Here is a 6,178-nt window from a genome sequence, read left to right on the forward strand (position 1 = left end):
ATCCAGATTTTGGAAGAGGCCCTGTATTTACTGTATTTGGCTGAACCAAATCCCTGGATCCAAAATTTCCCAAGCTTTGGAATGTTCCAAATCTCAATTTTAAATTTTGCAGATCAGATTGCAGCTCTAGTGAAACCTAGATGAGGTTTATCCATGATTATCCTTCTCTCAAAGCTTGTCTACACTAGCCCACTGAATCGGTGCTGCTGCATCAATTTAGTGGGTCTGGTGAAGACGTGATAAGTCAATGGGAGAGCGCTCTCCCGTTGACTTCAGTACTCCACCTCCCCAAGAGACGGAAGCTAAGTTGGCAGGAAAGCATCTCTCGCCGACATAACATGGTGTAGACACCACGTTAGGTCGATATAAGCTACGTCGCTCAGGGTGTGTGTGATTTTTTTCACACCCCTGAGCGACGTGACTTACATCGATTTAAGCGGCAGTGTAGACCAGGGCTCAGTCTCAGAAACATTTTAGCGTAATACAAAATGGGGCAGATGTTCAACTGGTGTAAATTGTCAAAGCTTAGTTGACTTCAATAAATAACTCTATTTGAAGTCAATAGAGCTATGACAATTTACACCAGTGGAAGATCTGCCCAAAGGTATTCATCCTTCTTTCTGTTTACACTGAATGTGATGCAGTATCTGTTAATCAGTCCTATAGCCAGATTCCTAAACAACTGAATCACTGAATATTGCCGAACAGAGATGAGAAAAGTCACTTACAAAACTTCTCATTTCATATAGTTGGTGGAGGAAATGGTTTTATCTTGTTCAACTTAACCAACAAATGATGAAACATTGACCTGACCTTTGCACTGTAGTTTTCTTTTCTTGCTTTAGGATAAGCATTTCATTCTTCCCCACATATGCCGCTACTGCTTAGTAGATACCACCTGCTGAAAAGTCTCTTCCCACACCATATAATACCGTATGGTTGCTCTGTCACTTCTGACACTAATGGAAACAGCATTCTAAATACATTTTTACCTTTGAATATTAAGATTTTCTAGAGGAGAAAAACAGATGAGTAGTGGTTTGCATCTCTGCTTTGTTCTGGCAGCCAGTGTATATATATATCAATGTTTGAAGGATATGAACATACAGTTCCAAGCCAAAGGTCTTCTTACTGCATGTGAAACACATATCAGACAGGTGAATTTTAATCTTTCCAGATAAAATTAAAATTCTTTTAATCTCAACTTCAGAAGCAGCAGCAGGACACTGACTTTTACCTGCATGCACTCTTTCTAGACCAAGACTTTGATTCTGTAAAGGTTGTGAAAAGGATTTCACAGATTGTCTGATTAAAGAAAATAGCTCTTTTATGTGTTCTTTATATATGCCTTTTTATGTATGGTAATTTGGCATTTGTACCTGAGAAGCAGAGAGGTGGAGATTTAGGGTTGATCCTGCCTGGTTCTGAGCATCCTCAGCTCACCCAATAGGAGCTAAATATGCTGAATATCTCACAGAAAACATTCAGTGCTTTGTGATAAAGCCCTTAGAAACGTATTTTATCTGTTCCTTCTTGCAGTGATGCATGGACTATTACTGTTGTTGCCAGTATTGTGGGAAAGGACTAGGATTTCTTCTTTTTTTCATATCTGATGCCCCTTTTGTTGATATCCACAGGGATAGTATTTATTGAAGTTTTTGAAAATGTATTCTCTTAAAGGACCAGTGTTTGGTTAAAATGAAGTTAAACAAAATAAACAAAATCCCACTTGCCCAAAGTCACAATTCCCGTCACATGTTCCAAATTATCCCTTAGAGTATTAAAACAGAAGATTTCAAACATATAGATGAACCCTCACTATTTAGGCTGTTTATTTTTTGACTTCCTTTTTGCTTGAACCTTGATTACACAATTAGTCAATTTCATCTTCCTTTGTCACTTTTTAGTAAGTTTCACTTTAAGATGCTGTAATGTTTGTGTTGAAAATAGTGCTAATCAAAAACTTTCCATTAAAACATTTTTGATGGAAAATGGCTCAATTAAATGAAAATTTGTTTAGAAAAAAGTTCTTTTTTTTTTAAATCAGTTTTGACCAAACTCTCCCCCCCCTCCCCCCAACATTTGGGGGAAAACACTTTTCAGTGGCAATAAACAAACATTCATTTTCACCAAAATCTTTCCAGGGCCGGGGGGCTGGGAGAATATCATTTCCTGACCAGTTCTAGTTGCAAACACTGCAAGAGAGTTTCTAATGGAATGTTGAAAATAAAAAATGGCAACATCTCTACCGGGCTTATGTTTGGTAAAACCTAATTTTTACAAAACCTAAGTTTAAGGCCAAATTTGTTTTAACAGTGTTCTTCTAAATTCCAATAGTACTGTCCTGGTTTAAAAAATGATAGCATATGAGGGATCCCTGTGACAGCTGCTCTAAGCCCAAGCATGACAGGGCACTGCATGTATGTGCACTATGGTAGCTTCCTGCCCCCATGTACATCCACATCCCTATCCATGATAGCAGCCTTCAACAATATGGCCTTGAAGCAGCCCCCAGCCCCAAGAAGGGCAACAGCGCTGAGGAACTTAAGAATGACCATACTGGGTCAGACCAATAGTCCATCTAACCCAATAGCCTACCTTCTGACAGTGGCCAGTCAAATACAATCTAACTTGCAACAGAGATCTGCTTCAGAGAAATTGTTTGTGGCGGGAGCTTTAACAAATGTTTTTTAAGATAAATTGTGGTATTTAAACTGGTTGGGCTTCCTTGAAATCCCCACCTCACTATATCACTGGTGGAATAATTTGAAGGTCTGCTGCCCTTCCATTTCATCTCTTGTGTAGTCTCTGCTCCTATTCCTTGTGTGTCCTAAATACACTTTCCCCAGTCTCATCTGTCTGCATCCCAGCCCGGCTCACCTCTGTAATTACAGATGTGCTGCTTTGCACTGAGCAGTGATCCTGATACACCTGCCGTGGGAGAACATGAGCCCCTGGAGAACACATGCAGTCGTTTGCAATTATCTCTAGTGGCCATGTACAAAACAAAATGATGTTGACTTTTGATGTTTATATGAAAAGCATTCTATACCCTTCTGTTGTTTTCAATTAATAGATTCCAGTGACAAGTTTTATTATTAAATGACTGTGACCAAGTGTCCTAAACACATCTCTTCCTCTTCATCCTGATCTCTTGACTTAGCACCATGGCTGGGTTTTGCATCCAGCTCTCAACACTCTGCATGGCTAGATGAGGAGAAGAAACAAAGTTCGGAAGCTGTCTGACAAGTGCTTAATAGTAGCAAGCCCTTTATCAGAGCTACTTGTTTGGTCAAATGGAGGTGAGTCTCAATGTGGTCACTAGCCTGGAGAATTCAGCCGATGCTGGCCTGCATCCAGGATATCATGGAGGACCTGTTACACCTTCAATCTTCTGGTCTTTCCCTCAGTTCATTAAGAGTACACCTGGCAGCGATCTCAGCATTTCATCTGCGCATCCAACAGAAGTCAGTATTTTTGAACTTCCATGGTAGTGAGATTTCTGACAGGAGTTACTTGTCTCCACCTGCTAGTTAAAGAGACAGTTCCTTTGTGGGCCCTTAATACTGTCCTAGCAGCTCTTCTGGGACCTCCGTTTGAACGTCTGGCAACTTGTTCGTCTCTTCTGCGTCCGAAAACAGCCCTCCTTGTTGCAATATCTGCATGGACAGTGTGTGAGCTGTAGGTTTTGATCACAGAGCCTCCATACATCGAGTTTTCCAAGGACCAAGTGGCCCTGCAGCCATATCCTAAAGCAGGGGTGGCCAACCTGTGGCTCCGGAGCCACATGCGGCTCTTCAGCCAACCAAGACAAGCTCACTCTTGCTTTCACTAACATTTTGCAGAATACCACAGGATGATAATGATACTCACATTGCTGACTGCATCATCTTTGCATGTCAGCAAGATCCTCCACTTTGCTTTAGGCCACCAAAATGCACATTGCATCACCATTTTGCACCTGCTGAGTTTGTAGTAGAACCACCAGCTGTCAGGGTTTGTATACTTAGGCTAGAGCTTCATAAACCAGGGGAGAAGTGGGTTTGCATGGTCTCTGAGAATTATGGTGGAAAGATAGATACCATTATTAGCTATGATGTAGGGTAGGAAAGAGTGCCACTCCTGAAAACCCCACGGTTCCTACAAATTCTTTGCTTGGCCATACTGCAAACATTCAGAAACTGGCTACAATGCCCCACTGAGGCCTGTATCTCATACAAACATAGAAATTGCCAATTTGCCATGTGGATCAGACCAAAGTCCCAGCTAGTCCAGTATCCTGCCTCTGACAGCAGTGAGTTAGTGCCAAATGCTTCAGACAAAGGTAAAAGAACCCTATAGTGAGCAGTTATGAAAAATGCCTGCTCACAGATGTTTCTTCCTAACCTCAAGCGGTTAGTAGTTGCCTTATGTCCTGTAGCATGAGGTCTTATATCCCTTCTACAATAATTTATCCTATGTAGCCCAACTGTGGATGTGCTCGGCCCCTATAAATGACTGTCTTTGTGATTGTACATCTTCAACAGGGGAGACAAGACTGTGGCAGTAAGCTCTTCAACATGATTCCTTTGGCCTACCAGCATAATCTCTGTTTGCATAGCGTTTGACTTCAGCCATCTTTTCCTCATCTGTTGTTGGCCAGACACTAAGATAAGTGGGTGACATGGCCTTATCATAGTTTAACAGACTTGTATGTTCTCTACATATTATTGGCAGCTGAATCAGTGAAGTCTCACTATTCTTCCTAGTACCTGCATGTAAACATTGAATCAGACAGGGGGAGACTAGAACCCTGTGGTTCTGTTTAAAACATTTCCCTGTACCCTTGCCATTTCTCTCAGGCAGGATAGCAGCATTCAGTGATCAACAGTAAAGAATCCTGTGGAGGGATCTTAGAGTCTGAATATGGATGTTTCCTCTTTATTCATGGAAAAGAAGAGATTGTCCACCAACACCTTAAATCTTATTGGGAAGGATATAGGGGCAGACGTGTTTGGAGACAGCTTTTTGCTAGATTTTCAGTGAGCCTTCTTAGGTAGAGAAATAAGAGAGATTTGATGCTGTGTGTGGTAGTTGGCAAAGGCCATTGTATCCAGAGACACTGGTTGAACTAATGCCATATATCAGTATGGATGTGAAGGAGGGACTGTCTGAGCTGGACACATTTGGCCAAAACAGACAGACAGTATCGTATGTGTTTGTTTTCTGGTTTAAGCGGGAGTGTAGGGGGGTGTTCTGGTTCAAGCAGGGAAAGGTATGAGGTGGTTCCTGCTCCCTTGCATTGGCACAAAAGATCAGAAGGTGTAATCCTGACAAGATTCAGAGAATTCCAGATCCCTGTCACATAGGAAAAATGTTAGGACTCTGAGCAAGATTCTCCTGCAAGCTTCAGACACCAATTTTGGACACTTAGATCTGGAAACCATGCCCCTTGTGCTCAAGCCAGCTGCAAAGCTACAAGAGTGATTGCAGGCATCCCTATGTGCACAACCTAAAGCCTCCCAGCAAAGAGGGACTGAATTAAGTCCCTTGCAGAGAGGGAATGGTGTTTCTTTAGGGGTGGAGTTACATCTGCCAAGTGTTGACCACCCAGGCATGGTGGGCAGTATTTTTCATTTATTGTTAGTAACAGTGGGAGCCTGCTGGCCTGGAAATATATTCCTCTTATTTTTACACAGAGCCTCCACACAATCAATTTACGAAAGCAGCTTTTTATTTAGAAGTTGTTTTTATCTGTATCTATATATAAACACACATTGTGGGTAGTTTACATATTTAAGCCATTAATATAAGAAGAGGGCACTCAGTAAACTTTTTTACACAACTACTGACTTGACTATAGGAATAAAGTTTGATAGTTTAAACCTTAAATAGTTGTATAATTGCTCTATACATCTTAGAAAACATTATATTGCACAGCTTGGTTAATGCTAAGATCTTTGTTAGGATCATTTGTGCTGTGCTTTGGCTAGGGGAATGTTTTAGAAAGAAAATTACTATTAATTTAGCCAGCCAGGTCAAAGCTTCATTAATCTGTTTCAAGGGGATGAAGGCCAGATACCTACCTCAGCAGCAGCTTAGTTCTGGTGGCAAGTCTGTCCCTAGTAATCTTTACTGATTTCTTTCTTCCTCTTAAAAACTGAGCATGGTATACAGTATGACTTTGATTTGTTACCAG

The sequence above is a fragment of the Terrapene carolina genome, unplaced genomic scaffold, assembly GCF_002925995.2.
Source record: "Terrapene carolina triunguis isolate 2854851 unplaced genomic scaffold, T_m_triunguis-2.0 Scaffold58, whole genome shotgun sequence".
NCBI lineage: Eukaryota > Metazoa > Chordata > Testudines > Emydidae > Terrapene > Terrapene triunguis.